General features: G+C 41.5%; 1 long non-coding RNA gene across 1 annotated transcript; it reads right to left on the reverse strand.

The window, feature by feature from the left end:
• Nucleotides 1-9,492: 9,492 nt before the first annotated feature.
• LOC109367395 lies at nucleotides 9,493-12,125 on the reverse strand. Its single transcript, XR_002114508.1, has 3 exons — nucleotides 12,064-12,125; nucleotides 11,444-11,513; nucleotides 9,493-9,775 (listed from the first exon to the last, which is right to left on the reverse strand). It is a non-coding gene; the product is annotated as an uncharacterized LOC109367395 (long non-coding RNA).
• Between the last annotated feature and the right edge of the window lie 4,914 nt (nucleotides 12,126-17,039).

A 17,039-nucleotide genomic window follows, 5' to 3' on the forward strand; every position in this document is an offset into this window, starting at 1 on the left:
TGTTGTTTTCAGACAAGCATGTCATTTGTTTTACCGGTCTGTAGTTGATTAATTTGCAAATGATATTCCCAATAAAGTGCTTAGAAGTAGATAATTACAACTATATTAACAGTTACCGGGGAAGCAGATGGTATTCTGAGGAGCTGCCATGTAGAATTAGTGCTGATGCTCTACTGTAATGTACCATATACCCCAGCAACCCACAAACAACAAACTAAAATCCTGCTGATATTCCAGATTGTAAGTAAATTGTGCTATTGCTTCACATTCAGTTCTTATCTGAATTTTTATGTCTGTTTTCTAGATAACTACAGTGCTCAGTGAGCTGATCGTTTTTATGATCAGCCACATAACTCTCCATGCCTGGATTTTCTACCTTCTCACTGTTAAACCTACTAAAGTTGAGTTTTTAGGTTGTCTGTCAGTGTTTTCTCTACCATGTTCCAAGATCCTTTGGAGCACGGAGGAACCTTTAATTTACTAAATTATTCAAACAGAAATTCCATATGAGGTAATAAGTTGAAAAGGCTCTGAAGCAGAGCAGCTCTATTTCACACACTTTCTCACAAACACACACACATACCCCATTCCCTGCTTGTTTAGTTAAACTCCATACTTTATTGTGCTGTCTGCTAACACACAATGCTTTTTATGCTTCCGGCAAGCAAGAAAAAGGCCATAATGTCAGTGGAGCTCTGCCTGTGCATCTCCCCATCACTGGGCTGTGCTTTAAGCAGGCTGGAGTTATGTAAGCAATAACACACACCAGGGCTGGAGGTTGGAGCGAGGTTTGTATTCGTGCCTGGGGTTGCTGGAGTGCCGTGAGCACATGCAGACAGCTCACTGCAGCCAAATGGCCCTGAGTCTGTGTGAAGCACATTTTTACTTATTTGTTTAATGCATTTGTCAGCTACATATTTAAATAGAACTTCTTTTTTTTTTCTTTTTTCCTTTTTTCCCCTTCAATAGAAGAACTTTAAAACTACTGGGAATAGTTACTAGAAAAAGGTTGGTGTTTCTTTTTTTTTTTTTCCTCAGGTGCACTTTGACATAACTCTTTCTAAAATAAGTAATAGCAATGTGTCTATGGTACAAGTATGTCTATGCAAAAAGAAGCTAAAATGGGACCTTCTGGGTAGAAGAAGATACTTATGAGACTTTAAGTGTGTCACCTTGATCACTGCAATGCTGGAAATACTTGGATGTCCAAGCTAAATGGGGATCAGACTGATGTTGTTTAATCCTGGACTTGCGTTCAAACCTGGAGAGAAGTAGTGGACATAGTGCCCCTTTTTTCAGCCAAGAAAAGTAAATTCTTCAGAATCTCCTTATAAGATGCTTGGAGTTTGACCCTCCATAAAGCACACACTATTTTGTAGCCAAGCTCAAATTCAGATAGCTGAGTGTTGTTTAGCTGCTTTGTTGGGACATAAATTGTGTGTGTGCCCACAAGTGTACAAGTCAACACGAGCAGAAGCAGTGTTGAGACAGACAGTAGTGGGAAGGAAGGCCAGCTAGAAATGCAATTGAAACATGTCTGTGAGACAGACTTAAAAAAAAAAACACAAACCTCCATAAAAAAAATTTCCCCCAAGTCCAATAAATAAAAATATCCACAGAATCAAAACACTTATTTTAGTATAATTTGAAGGCTCAAAGGAGAATCTTGCGCTACAAAACTGGGAAAATGTTTCGTGCCTGTTCATTCCCATTAAGGAGTATTTTGTACGCTACCATGATAAACAGGATTGCCTTAAAGCAGTACCTGATTCCCTAAGCAGTATATTTGTGAATGGAAACTGCAGCCAGATCCTGAATATTAGCTAATTACTTCGGTCAAAACAGAACAACAGAGTATACTGCTGCCTGCCATCCTGTTTCTGTAGCTAAAATTAGCACAATTAGAATTGCTGACTTTCGGGTCATATTCAGGAAAATGTGGGAAAGAGAACTTTATCCAATAAGGTCTTCTGACCCTGGAATACTCTTTTCCTAATATGCATCAGAGTATATCTCTGGCTCCTTTCCCGGCTTTGCTTCTGTTGGTTGAAATGAGGAGTTATTGGATTTATTATAAGGAGGGTGAGGGGGTGACACCGCTGATTGTTTTAAGGTTGTGTAGTATGTCCTTCTGAAGTATCTTGTTTTCAGCCGCTTAAAACTGCACTGATTTTACCAAAAAAGCTTTCCTGCAGGATTTCCTTGCAAATACTATAAAAATTAGCAACTTTCTGAAAATGAAGTGATGAAAAATATGCTGTTTTGCTGTTCTTCAGAAACACTTCAGACATTTTGAACAGCTTGAGTTTTGGAGCGGTGGTTCAATAGCTGACGGGGGTATGCTCTCCTTTGTCAAGGGTGCTCCTTTGGCACGCATGGTAGAAAAAGATGTGTCCTTTAAAGATTTTGTTAGGTTTTTAATGTCACATTTAAACTTCCTTGCCTGTGCTTGGGATAATAGAACTTATCCTGTCGACACGATCTGCAAGTGAGCAACTGGTGGAGGGCAGTTGTGTCCAAGGTGGACTTGAGTCTTCTGGGCCTGGCGTTGGAAAGAAGGGACTTCATTTGGTGTTGCCTGTGTGACACTGAATGCAGAAGAAAACAAGATTGAAATGCAAAAGAGAGAAAAGCTAGGCCTCAGGAAATAGGTGGAGAGAAGTAGTTTGCTAGGAAGCTGGGAGGAATGGGACTGGAATGAAAAAGTAATGGAATATAATAGAAATTTGGTGAATGATGCTGGAACTGATTCAGTGAAGAGCATGAAAAAATAAGTTGGAGGATGAGTATTTGGGGATGTCGGGTGATACAAGGGAATCCTGCATCCAAAATAAGTTACGAGTGAGTCTGGAAATGGGAGCCCAGCAGGCTGGTGCAGATGGATGGGGAACTGCTTGTTTTGTGAGGGGAATGTGGAAGAATAATAACCTGGCTAAGAAGAGCTGTGGGAGGAGTCTGAGAATGGAAAGAGATGGATGTGAGAGGGGCCTGATGGGATGGGGGAAGTTCTCTTGAAAAGTTCTGGAGAGGAATGTGTGACAGACTGCCCCTGGGAGGTTCTGGGGCTGGAGGCAGTTAAAAAGAAGTAACCCAGTGGACTCAGAGGACATGGCAGGTAAAATAGATGAGTCTGGGGATGAAGAAGGGAAAATGGATCACTGGGTGCAGAAAGACTGGGGATTGGAGAGCAAGGACAAAGAGGATGCTTAGTCCTAGCAAGGAGACTGGGATTGCTTTGAGAATCGTAAGGAATGTAGGCTGGGAAGGTCGTGCTCATCTGTCTTTCCCTGTTTCTGAATACCTGTAAATTCTCCTGGTAGGAGTATTTGTCATCTGTTTTCAAGTGTTTGTCCACATCAGTGAGGATAATATATTATTGCTGTCAGTTACTCCAAAGGCTGCAGAAGTATATGTGGCGTAGCTTAGCGCTTAAAACTCTTTTGAGTAAGTGGGAGGATAGCCACATGATGCCTCAGGTCTTGTATTTTCAGTTTTTTGGGGAAATAAAAGGGAAAAATGCATGTAAAATTTTTTCAATAAAATGACAATCTTGCAATCTTGCTATAGAATAATTAGGAAGCAGAGGACTGAGGATGTTTATGCATTACTGATCTGCCCCTCAGACATTACAGTAGTCTTTGTGCTTGTTGGCATGTGCTGCTTTATTTTGTGAAGTTTATGCCTGGTGACCTATTGACTAGGGTGAGCCATGGAGTACAGACCAGCAGTCAGAGGGACTACATGGCCACAAGAGGTGGGTCGCAAATGGTGGCAACCGCAATTGCTGAGCGGCATCCTGATTCATGACCAAGCCCCAGAGAACAAGATTCTGTCTTGTTCTGGCACAGATTGCCCTGAGACACAGGTCCCCTCTACAGACTTTGGAAAGATGAGTGCCGATTGTGTGTTTCCCTGTTTTCTGAAGCCCAAGCCCAGCCATGGGGTCTGTAATGCAAAGGAGCATGGGTATGACTGAGGTCTGTGAGGCTCGCGCTTTGAAGATACAGAATACTGTGTAGTGGTAAAGACTGTTAAAAACCTTGGCCGAGGCATTGTAAGACAAGCTTTCCTCAATTAGTGGGTACTCTTGACTTTAATTTATCTGTGTCTAAGCTCCCCATGTATAAAACAGAATAATAGTTCCCTCAACTTGCAGGGATTTTGTGAAGATTAGTGAAGTGTCTCTGAAGCCCTCACTTATTTTAGTGATGAGTGCTATAGAAAAGCCCATAAGGAAATTAATAATTTTGTCTGTAGAGCACTGTTTGAATAGTTAGCAGGAAACAAGCTGTAAGGCTGTACTCTGAACAATGATAAGACAAAATATTGAATAGTTGCTCTATTAATTCAGCACTATCCATCCCGCACTGTGAAGGAGAACTGCACTTAAAAAAATGTGGGGAAGAAAAAAATTAGGCTGTATCATAATGTATACGCAAAGGATACCAGATTAAGTTTGCATCAGCAACTCAACCAGCAATTCTTTCATTGCCTAACTTTGGAGGCTTGATTCTGTTGCCTGGAGAGTGTGCTTTTCAACAGAGGGGAGTTTTTTGTGTGTGTGCAAAGCTGCATCTTAGTGGGAATGTGACTTTTAGATATTCTTAGGAACTGTTTTATGCAATGCATAATTCAATTTTAAAATATTTCTCACTTCTTTCAGATGTAGGGAATTTCTGGCACTGACATTTAGTATCCTTTTTTCCTCTCTGCTAAATGTCCGACTTTGTGGCATTTATTTGTGCCGTGTAGCATTTACTAACACAGCTGAAAGCACTGGGGATGCTAGAATAAGTGAGGATGGCAGAATTGTGCCCTCAATTTTTCATGCAATTATAAGTAGATCTCTCACAACCTTTATTGACTTTTTCAAAGATCAGAAAGCTCTTTGCAGGGGAGGAAGGGCGAATCACAGAGGGTACATTCAGCCACAACAAGGTTAATGTACTTGCACAAAATTATACGTGAAGCCATGAGAGAGCCAAGAATAGTAGCACCCAGAAATGCCGTCAAGGAGTTTGATCTCGTGCAGTGATGCCCTTCGTGCAAGGTGCTGATCCTCTGGAAGCTGTTCAGTGCAGAGGGCACCCAGCCCCCAGCAGGATCCGGCTCTCCTTTCCTGCCTGGGGCACCAGAATCTCGCTCCTCTTGGGTTTCATGCTTGTAAAGTGGTCTGCGTGCTCCTCTGGGATTCTAGGAGTGAATCTACAAATTTCTTGTGGATTTTTTGCTGACCCTGTGGCTCTTTTTATTTTATTTTTTTAATGTTTTTCTAAGCCCGTTCTAACAAGCAGGCACACAGCGCAGCCTGTCTGGAGAGTGCGTGTTGTCTGCTCAGAGAAGGAATCCTGGTGTCACGGTTGCTAATGTGTGATGCAGTTTGGGCTGAAAAGGGGAGCAGCTCACTGCCCTGGTGAAATGCTTTGCAGTGCTGTAGCTGCTGCCTTTTGTTGGCTGCAAAATACAGTCAGGTGAAAAGAATGCTATTATTTGGTCTTACTCTTGTACAAGACATAGCTTAAATTTGTCACTGTGGTGTTAATACGGGCATGTGTGCTCTTTTCTCTGCCTGAAATTTCAGCAGGTATCATTAGAGAAATTCATAAAAATTGGAAAGGAGGTATTAGACTGCCATTCTCTCAATTTCAATCTCAAAATATAACTGCTCATTTTTCTCCCGATGAACGTGTCTCACTTGCTGAGAAAAATTCTCCATAAAGACTACAGAAGTCAAAGGACAGGGAATAAAGTATCTATTTACTTCTTTTCATGGCCACGGGAAGCTAAATTTGCAGTCTCTCTGTTCAGAAATGTTTTTAATATCCGGATCATGAGGTTTTGATCTATTCTGTATTTGGAAAATCCTGATATAAGCAAGGCTGTAGTGTGTTGCTGAAGTGCTTAGCCACAAATTGTTCCAGCTGTTCTGTGATGATAGCAGACTTCTGATGCATCATACAATATGTAGATCACTGCTAATTTTATCTTCATGTGGATTGTTGCAGTTGGGTCCTGGTGCTGTGTAAGGCAAATGACAGGGGTGGATCTGCTTGGAAAACTGTGTTGCATGTATTGAAATTGCACCCATTGCATGCAGTTTCTTAGGTCTGTGACATTGATATTAGTGAAGATGCTCTACACCACCCATCTCAAATTTTTTTCAAATGATCTCAAAATATACTGGCAAATGGGAACAGCCACCGTGGAAGGAAGAGACTCTTGCCTTATCTGCAGTCGTATATTTTAATGAGTGATGGTCAAGGCCAGCTGCGTTGTAATTCTCTGGGCTTTCTTCCTTCCTTCTCCTTCATGCCCAACCACAAAATAGCTTCTGGCAATTTTGACGTGCCCTGGATGAATCTCCAAAAATAGATCTGTACTTTTCACATTGGTTCTGGACTTTATTTATTTAATTTTTGTGCCTGAGCAATATCCCGCACCACCCAGTTCCACAGATGAATTAACCAGTGGGCAGACACATTTTGCTCTCTGTTTCAGACGGTGCCTGAAATCCAGATCTAAATGTCTGCACAGGCATACGGCCTCTTTAGTATGAACTGTGTCTGCCAGAACCATCAGAAGATCGCTGGGTGATGGGCTCCCCTGGATGACTGGGCCCTGAAGCAGGAGGAGGTGAAGCAGCAAACCAGCTGCCCTCTGCTCAGCCTTTTTCCATTAGGAGCAGTCTGCTGATGCAGCTATACCCACCTCCTACAGCAGCACAGCAGTCCTGGGTGGACGGCTGGAAATAGCTTGTTCTGGCAAAACTGCGCTTTTGACAAGATAGCTTATTACAGCAACCCCCATCCTTTCCTGGCAAAATAAGCAATACCAGCAAAAGTACAGCTTTGTCAGTGGAACTGCCTTTGCATCAGTGCTTCTTACCTGTGCTGTATGTCTCCTGCTTTGCCCTGCTGTTGCAGACTGGGCTGGGTTGCAATATAAGGCTCATTGAGGCTGCCAGCAGCTGAGGTGAGGTGGGAGGTGAGCAAGGCTGCAGGCCAGCTCTGCCCCGATAAATTCCCAGGGTTTGCTCATCTGTAAGGACCTTGTTGCTATTGTACCTCAAATGAAGCGAGATGTTCACTAGCTTTGGGTCTGTTGAGAGTTAGAGTAGGATTAGAGCCACCTGACTTGATTACAGATTCACTCTGTTCCTTTCCAATGCATCTATGATTGCATCATAATTTCTTGGTTTTCCACTCTTTCTTTTCTGATATACTGAGCTCTTTATACATGCAGTTGTCCTCTTTCCAATACTTCCCAGCAGAAGCACACCTTTTCAGCGGGGCAGCCCAATAGATTTCATGGAGGGCAACCAGCACAGAGGTGAGGGAGCTTGACTCTGCCCAGAGCCACAGAACCACAGCACAGCTGGGGTGGAAGGGACTTCTGAGTCCCTCTTGTCCCACCCCTGCTCCAGCAGGGACACCAGAGCAAGGTACCCAAGCCCATACCCAGGCAGCTTCTGCAGGTCTCCAAGAAAGAGACTCCATAGCCTCTGGGCAGCCTGTATTGATGCTCCATCATCCACACAGCACAGGAGTGCTCTGGTGGTCAGAAGGAACCTGCTTTGCTGTAGTTTGTGACCTTCACTTCGAGCACTGCTTATAGAGCTTGATCCTTGGTGCTCTCCTCCCTGTTTCTAACAGCGCAGATGCCTTTACACTGGCATTTACTTAGTGGTGATGGCTGCTTCGTTCACCTTGTATTTTAACATGGCTCTTTTTTTACCTTTGGCTGGCATTTTATCCAAAGGAGATGATGTTTAGGGATCTGGCCATTCTCTGCTGTCCATTCCCTCCATTTCTTTCTATCCTGTCTGTCAGGCACCCACCGTTGTGCTAGGAGCAGCCGTTGGTTGGTTGTTCAGAACAAAACCAGGAGGTATGAAGGCTGTGGGTCCATGGGCAGATAAACAGAGGCAGGGCAGTGTGTGTACTTGTGGAAAAAAATATACAAACTTCTGTTGAAAACATAAAATTTTCCGACCTGCCTCCTTTGGGGCTGAGAGAGGAGGAATTACTTCAGATCAGTGAGTGTGCAAGCAGCTCTATGATACATTGCTGCTGCAGCACATGGAGGAATAGGCCAACCACAAGGTTATTACAACAGTATTTACAGGACTTTTATCCCCTTCCCAGGCTAACTCCATTTTTCTGCAGTAGCAGGAAAGTAGGGTTTTTGTTTTTTTTTAATGTTCTTTTTCCATGGATGACAGGTTAGACTTTTCCCTTGATATGTTTGCTTGTCACAGAACTCATATTCAGCATTCTTAGATTTTCCAGATTCTGACATTGAAAGATAATTTCTGTCTGTCTATGGGGATAGAAGTAGCATACCTCTATTACCATCATCATCACCAATTACAGGAATCACTAAGGCATCTGTCACCATGGTGGAGAGGTACTGCAATATGCCTTTAAAGCATCTGGTTTCTTCAAGAGAAGGAACTAGTTCTAATTCCCTCTGCTTCAGTTATACATCTTTTGCTTATGGGTACTTGAATTCATGTAGTTTAATTCAGGATTACACTCCTGGGGCCATTCCACTGCTCAGCACTTAGTAATGCAGGAGATCCACTGTCAGCTTGGAATTTGCAGTCTGATAGTTTTACTATTTGTGCTCAACCTCATCTTTTCACCTAGAGTGAATCCCAAGGGGAGAGACCACAGGCAGTGCAAGGTCTCTGGCCCACTGAGTTCTGATGTGGTCTCCATCAGGTTTTTATGGCCTCGTATGTAGCTGCTTCTTCTCCAGTGTAGAGACACAGAATGAGCAGTGCCAAATGTTCTCAGAGTTCCAGAAGTTTGTCATTTATCCATCCTTGCCCTCATCTTTCAGATGCAGACATGATGTGTGCTGCTTGCCTCACTGGATATGGTGAATAGTGGAAATTATAATAAAATTAGGAGCACAGATGTTCCTCTTACAACCAGTGCACCCTGTATACAATAATAATAATGAAATATATCCATTGCTATTCTCTGTGGTACTAAATTTTTTCCAGCGAGGCATCTTGATTTAACAATAAAACCACATTTTCTTAAACAAGGGAGTATCAAATTTACATTGGCAGTAAGTCACTGTTTTCAAATACCATCGGGAGAGATATCCAAGATAACCGTAAGACTCTCTAGGACAGCTGACTGTGCATGGAGACTACAGCCAGGTGGAATCATCCACCATCAGTCTTCATTTCTTTCCTTCATCAAAACAATTAATGGAAGAGGACTGGCAGTCCAGAGGTTCACTTTCAGCTGCCAGAGGGGAACTTCCCTTGTTGGAAGGCTGGTCAAGGCTTAAAACAATTTATTCCAAACTGATGAAGTTTCTGTTTTCCATCTGTGGATGTGGCCAAAGGTTCTGACCAGAGACCTTTCCTCTATTACCCTTTAATGGAAAGCAGATTGCTCTGAAGAGGTGACATCCCAAGTCCTGATGCTGCACGGGAGTAAAGACAGATGTGGACTTATGAAATTGTCATTTTGGGGCATAACTAAATATGCATTTTATTTACATGTTTTTGTTGTTGAGGAGTACTGAAATAATATTGGTGAGGTGCAATGAAGCTATACGTAAGAGTCTCCTGGCTTTCCTCTGACTCACTGTGTCTTGTTAAGTAGAAGAAGTCCTTTTGACTCCATTGCACGAGTTTGCAGAATCAGGTATCTACTGCGCTGCACTTCTAATTATCTGGGAGGACAAATGCACTCCCAGTGACCAGGGCATGGCTGCAGTAAAAGTTATCCTTCCAGGTGGAAAAGAGGCCAGACTGTAGTGAAGGAAGAAGAGAAATACAGGAAAAGGATGACAAAAAACTGTCGGGGAAAGGTATAATGAAAAATACAGGGGCAAAAACTTGACCACAAATAATTCTGCACCAATTTGACTTTCCTCTTGTTGCATACCATTCATTTACACTGTCTACTTTAAATTTATCATCTCCAGACTAGCTGGAAAATGGAGGTCAAATTTCATTTTGGCCTGCAACTTGATAAAAATGACCTGCAAAAGGTAGATGACAGGCTGTTACTTTATGCACTGGAAAATAGCAAAGATCAGATATTATTTCCTCCGTGTCCTCTTTTTCCTGCATGTCTGATGCTAGCTTCTATCTGTAATGTATCACCAGTAAGCGTCCTGATTTGTTGGAAGGCTGGTCAAGGTTTAAAACAAGAACAATCTATTTCAAACTGGCAATCTCAATCAGCACGGGTTGACTAGGCACCTTTTGCCATGTGAAATCTCCACTGAATCACTAACAAGTCATAAAAATACCAAGTGCCTCAATGTGACAGTCAAACAAACTACTTGCTTTAGTTCATTTAATCTCCAGAGCTATCTATTAATAGTAATTAGTGTTTGCTCAGCAGTTGTGTTCACCATGTCTTGACAACTTTCACGAGGCAGGAAAAATTCTGTTAAAAAGGCAGCACACCAAGAGAGCTTATGGATAGCAGTAGGGTGTAAAAGTTAAACTCCGTATGGGTGAAAAAAGCCCAAACAAATGTTTCTTTAGCACTTGGAGTACTTTGGAATCTACACCAAATAGAGACGATAAAGGATTAGTCTAGGATTAAGAATCCTTTCAACTTACGGAGTGCTTAACCTTCACTGTGTCGGCTTTCTACACTGTTTGCAGTATTGCTCTGCCACTTTTGCAGGGAAACTAGTAGCAGAGCGATAGTGCTGCAATGCAGCCTTCTCCACGTTGGGGCTTTTATGATTCAATACTACTTTTGGTTTGCTTTGTAAAGATCATTGCAAGGGCTTATCTTGTGTAATTGTTTTACTGCCACCCGCATTACAATATAATTACCTTTCAAAAATGGTAGATCTCTTTTGCTAATGTGTGAAGGCAAATAATAGGCAACTAAATTGCAAAGTCCTGGACTGAAGCAGCACATAGACGGTAATAAAATGTGTGCTGTATTTACAGCTTATGCTTCTGTGTTTCGTTCTGCTTTGCTCCCTCCCCCCCACATTTTTTTTCCATAGGAATAGTGGATGGTGATTATGGTTTTCTCTTCTTGGCATTTTTCCCCCTTGCCTGTCCTCTTTCTATGTAGATTTTATGATTAACTTCTGAGGGTTGTTTTGTTTTTTTTTAAGAATTTGTTCTGATCCTTAACTGATATCAGTCCTACAGTTCAGGAAGGATGGGTATTCTGGTGTTTTCCTGAACTATAATGGCAAACAGAAATATGGCAAATAAATCTAACACAGGTTGAACTAAAAGGAGTCTTACTGTTTTAAACGGCATTTAGCTATTTCTTAAAAATAATAATTTCTACCTTTTAAAAGTTTTCAATTGTACAGATAGAATTTTAAATGTCTGCCTATCTGTTTCTTCTTGTAGCCCATAAATGCCCCTAGGTTCATATGATAAACTACTTGTCTGATGATATCTTGAAGTTTTCTGTTCCCTGCAATTACGTACCAGGAATTACAGTGTCTTCAGTTACATGTGAATGCCTGTTCCCTGCCTGCTGCAGTAAAGCCTGTGTTACCTGAAAGGTTAAAATATGGAGGTGAGGACATTAAGAACACATCCAGAAAATGTAGATGACAGGAAAAAAAGAAAATGCAGCAACAGAAGGGAAATACCATAGATAAAATGATAAGGCAGAGAAATAAAGCATGACAAGACCATGATAGTTTGCATAAGTAATGAGAATTGAATTCGTGGTTTTTAAATTGCTGTTTAAATTCCTATTTGCATGTTTATCAGAAATCTCCTTTGCTTAAGTAAAACTGGCCTATATACATTCTAAAAATCCATGTATAGCTCTGATTTACTTAAACAGGGTTTGGATCCAGTTAGACAGATGCACGTGTGTGATAGTATTCTAGAAGTGGAAGAGTGCAGATTTCAGTGGCAGCTGCCTAAGATGTGTCCCTCTTCCTGAGGGCTGCTTTCCCTCAGCTCAATGAGGGAAGCATCCATGGTCTTTGTTAAGAGCTGAACTGAGCTTGGAGTGGCTTGTCAGGATCTGCAGGAATAGGCCTGGAGCAGGTGCCGAGCCTTCCTGAGCCGTACAGACTTGGGTGTTTACACACCAGTGCTGGAAGCCCCTTCACTGTCCTCTGAGCATGTTTGGGAACTGGATGCCTCAGCTCCCACATCACAAAGGGACCAAGTCCTGCTTACGTGTCTGTTGTGCTGTGATCCTTTCCAGTTACCAATGATGAGTTTTGCTGGCCACTGGGTGCCCCTCATACCTCAGGTAAATGCAACTACAAGACCATGATTTTAGTACTTAAGAAGTAGTGTTTTATACTGGAGTATTGGATTGCCTTTCTTCTGCAGTCCGTGCATTCACGGATTTGGCTGCTTGGTACCCTTGTGTCTGTAAGCAGACCTACGTGCCTGGACCTGTGTTCCCGAGGGCTACCAGAAATTGTGGTGGGGTCTCTGGGTGCTGACAGGATGAGGTGGGTTGGGAGTCCTGCTCACCTGAGAGCAGTATCTAGCGTTTTGAGGAGACTGAAAAGTGTCTCACCTGGAACTGGTGAATCAGAGACAATCAACAATAGACTCTCCAATGTGTAGAAGAGTAGAAGAGGCAAGGGCAGCCGTTTTCTCCTCTTGGAGCGGTATTCTGACATGTCTTTTACTGGACTGTGAGTCCTTTGGAGGCTACAGTAGTTCATCAAGAATGGAACCACTGCAGATCTGAGTCATATGTCTGCTCCTTATATGCATTCTTATGGCATCTCTGAAAAAGATGCAAATTGAATTTCAAACAAAAGATATCACTACTGCTGCTACAGTGGTGAATGACCTAGTCTTTGAAATCTGACACTGCCATACACATTTGCAGGTATACAGCCTGTACTGATCGGTTTTGGGTGTGATGCAGAATTCTTAGCAGAAAAAATAATCGTTTGAGCGCTGCTGTTAAAACATAAAGAGCTTCTTTTCAAATTGTGTATATACATTTTTCATCGGTATATATTTTTGGTTACAGAATCAACTGAAACTAACTTGCATTTTCCACATTTACGACCTCTTTAATTAATCTATATATCTCTCCTGGATTTCCAATATACTGGTACTATGGAAAAGTCGTATGTCTAATTTACATGTCCAAATTAGTTTCAACTTAGTTATATTGAATGATAATAGATTTCTTTTTCATATAATTAATGTTGTCTGCAAACGTAATGTGGATTAAATTTATCATTGTAAAGATCTTAAGATTTTAATATTTTTGCAGAGGCATAAATACGGTGTAGCTATAATTATTTCATTATGTATGTATAAAAATAGGATACAGGGAAAAGTGCATGCTTTCCTTCACTGATTACTCTTAATGTCTCCCAAATTTCCTGATTTACAATATTCTCCAAGGATGTAGATTTTTCTAATTGAAGTACAGTAATTTGCATATTTTTAGACCTTGTGACACAGTTAATTGATATGTCATTACTTATACGGCACTGAATATATTTTACACATTCACTGCAGAGCAGGCTTAACTCGAGATGCGGTGGCACTTTGCAAAGAATTTGAAACTATTGCGTTTGGTTTAATCTTTTTCTTTCCTTCCTCACTCTTTCTTTATAAAGGCTAAGCAAAAATGGATGATGTAGTAATTGGTATAGTTCCTGTTCAAATGTACTCGTTAAAATAATGTTACTGTGTAAATGACAGGACAAGAAAAGTAAGAGCAAGTAAACAAAGAAGGGAAGAATAATGGGAGAGACAAGGACAAAGAAGATAAGGTTAAGACTGAGGGGGAGCTAAATGTCAATAGTATCAGTGCTGTATGTTTGGAAACCAAATTGTTCTGTTTTCTTTTACCCTATTCATTATAAACTTGTTAAACGTTTACTGTGTCTCAGAATATTTTAAATGAGTCTTTCAAATTTAGGAATGCTGTGCTTCATAGGTGGTAGCATTGTGCCTAATAGTGCTCCATTATTCAGTAGGGGGCTGAGGGTTTCTCTAGGGGCATCGGACTTGCATCTCCCGGTGCACAGCCCAGCAGAACTGATCGCTTTTGATTTTCATCTGCTAACCTGAAATGTGACTCATTTGTGTAAAGAGGTCTGAAGGGATCGTCATGTCATTTTCCACGGGTTCAGGTTAGAAGTGTGGACCATAGACAATGACTTTGTCTTCTCTATGGATAGCTGAAGGAAGAGTGCTGTGTCTGATAGATTTATTATTAATTGTGATTATTATTAATGCAGTGCTAAGGATGAGCTTGGGACCTTACATGTGTTGAGAAGATAAAATTTTGCTCTTTACAATGCGTTGTTTTACAGTGAATAAAGATGAGCAGCAGTGGAGTTGTGGGAAGAATTAGGTTGTAATCGGTCACATCATGGGATGAATCGGGAGTGATGCTGACATTTCTCTAAACCATCTGAGAGCAGGGTTCACCTGCTAAGAAACACAGTGTTGGAAGGTGCAGCAAGGAGTAGGGTGGTGCAAGTCACTGTGGTGGATGCGGTGCTCCTTCTGTCTTCAAGACATATGTTACTCGCAAAGTGTGTTACCTCTGCCTATGTTCATGCCCCCTGGGTTTTGCCCCATATAATTTGCACTGCGAGTTGCTTTTGAGCTTTGTTAACAGATTTCTTCTGTGCTTTTCTCTGTTTTGGGAGGATAAGGTTGGGTGTGAGAGCAGAAGATGTCAGTGGAGTGAGAGGTACTAAAGGAAGCTATTGCATTTTCTTAAAAAGTGGCAGTAGTTTCTTCTAAGGCAGCAATAAAAATAAATACAAAAAATACTGAGTTTTTAAATGCTTGTACACTAGAGGCTTGTAGCTTCCAGATACTTCCTGTTGAATCAAGCTCAAGAGACAGATATGAATACTGAACTGTGGCTGCAGAGTAGAACTCGCTTTCGCATGAGCTTGCAGCTTTTTTCCAACACAAGTAGTGAATAAAGGGAAAAAATACTCTAAGTGAGATCTGTCTCCCTCCCTCTGAGTTTGGGGTACCTATATACTCCTATCTCAGACCAGTGAATGGCAGCAGCTGCATAAGATGAAAATGGTGCTAGGGTGGCAGCTGATAAGCATGTCTGGAGGGCTCTGCCCAAGCTGGCATTTCTTTTGGATCTGATTTTGCTGTGGCCTCAGCACTGTTTGAACCCTCTCTGCCAAAATAGGGAGTAGGCCATTCTCCTGTCGTAAGGACATAAGGACACATTGTACTGCTCCGTGATAAAAACACCTTTAGGGAACTGTGGAATCAAAAGCTTTTTAAATTGAGGAAATTTTCATTTGACATGCTGTTATTTCTTGATTTTCAACGTGCCATGGAAAACTTCCCCAGATAATAATCATTAGATGGCACAAAACTTTTATTTTACTCTTGAAGAATTATAGCATGGCAAGAGAGTTTGACTGTTTAGGGCAGCGTTACCTGCACATGCCTTTAACTATGTGTGAGATAGCTGGTTTTTAGGCATTTTGGTCATTGCACAGAATGAGAAAGGTATCTCCAAGATATAACACCTACCACCAGTAATGGATGCCAGACTGAGGATGTGACAAATGATGTATGTGAGAAAAATAGGAAAGGAATTTGGGAGATCTTGCTGTGCCTCAGGGATAGATTGCTGGGAAAATGCACATTCAAGATGGTCTGTAAGTAGGATATTTAAAGTCATTTCATTATTTTCTTAAGGATAAATTTTAACATTGAGAATAAAATACAGAAGAACATGCAATATTTGCAAGTATTATTTCTGCCTCTTTTAAAATGGTCCCATTTTCTGATTGAACCATTTGCCAGCAGTCCAGCAAAGAACTGTAACATTTATGAATATTAAAATATAATCTGGTCTGCATAATTAGTAGTGATTAATAAAGGCATTCCTTGATGATTGTATTAAACGAGGTGATTGATTTTGCACTGGAGAGCATCTTTTCTTACAGGATACTTTTAATTTTAACTGCCCTGAGCAGAGGTGTTTAGCATGAAGACAGGCAGCACCTGGAAGGATATTTTATCAGCTCAAAACAGTTTTGTGCATCGATAAACGTGCACTATAAAGCACTAATTCTTAAAATGTAATGAGAAGTCAGTGATGTTTCAGCACAGCAGCGTTTCTCACTTTGCCGGTCGCTCAACTCTCGAGTTTTACTGTCCTTGAAGAAGAACTGCACTTAGGCATCGATTGTGTACATACAGAGCGCTGTAATTTCATAGCCGAGTACGTAAGGTGCTGCCATGTTACAGCTGAGCAATGCGTGTGCGACTGGTGCTAATCTTCTGTTATTCTGGAAGATTTCTGAAGGTTACCGCACAGATATTAATGGCCCGCAGGCTCTTGCTTTGTTAGCAGGAGGGGAAACCTGTTAACACTCTTCTTTCCAAGGAAAGAACTTATATTTTACTTTTCCATGTCTTATTGTAATGCTTGTGAATCTCTTGTAACTTTCTTGCAGTTTCCTTTTTAAGATTGTGTCTCACTGGTACACAAGAATTTATTGGCAGATGAGAGGATGGTGCAGAGGCTGTTGCATGAGCACAGAATATGTAGCAGAGATAAGATATTTTGTTCTACACCTGGAGCAGTGGTTTGGAGATCCCTGGAGCAGCAGTGCAGGTTCTTTCCTCGCTCTGGGCCTGGGGCTTTCCACAAGGCAGTGAACACCTGCATGTTGCTGAGGTCCAGCTGCTTCTGAGGTGTTCTCTTGTAGCAGGTCTATCACGAAGGGATGTGGAGATCCAAATAAAGCTTCACAGGAATTTCAAGAGGGCAAAACATCATTACTGAAGCTGAAAATCCGCCAAGACATGGGTTGAAGTTCCCACTCCTGTGAGTTTTCTATTAAAACTACTAGCCTGGATAAATCCTGGCCCTTTAGAAGATAGCGGTGGTTATACCCTGGATTTTACCAGTGGGTCACCTTCAACTTCATCTAAATGAAGTCTGAACTTGCAATCCTCAACCATGCAAAGCTGCTGGTGCCTTCAGGGCAATTTGTGCATAAACATGAGATATATGCACTTAATTAATCTCTAAGTAAGGATGAAGAACGGCTCGTGCATAGATGGGGAAAGGATCGGG

Source organism: Meleagris gallopavo, chromosome 4 (assembly GCF_000146605.3).
Source record: "Meleagris gallopavo isolate NT-WF06-2002-E0010 breed Aviagen turkey brand Nicholas breeding stock chromosome 4, Turkey_5.1, whole genome shotgun sequence".
NCBI lineage: Eukaryota > Metazoa > Chordata > Aves > Galliformes > Phasianidae > Meleagris > Meleagris gallopavo.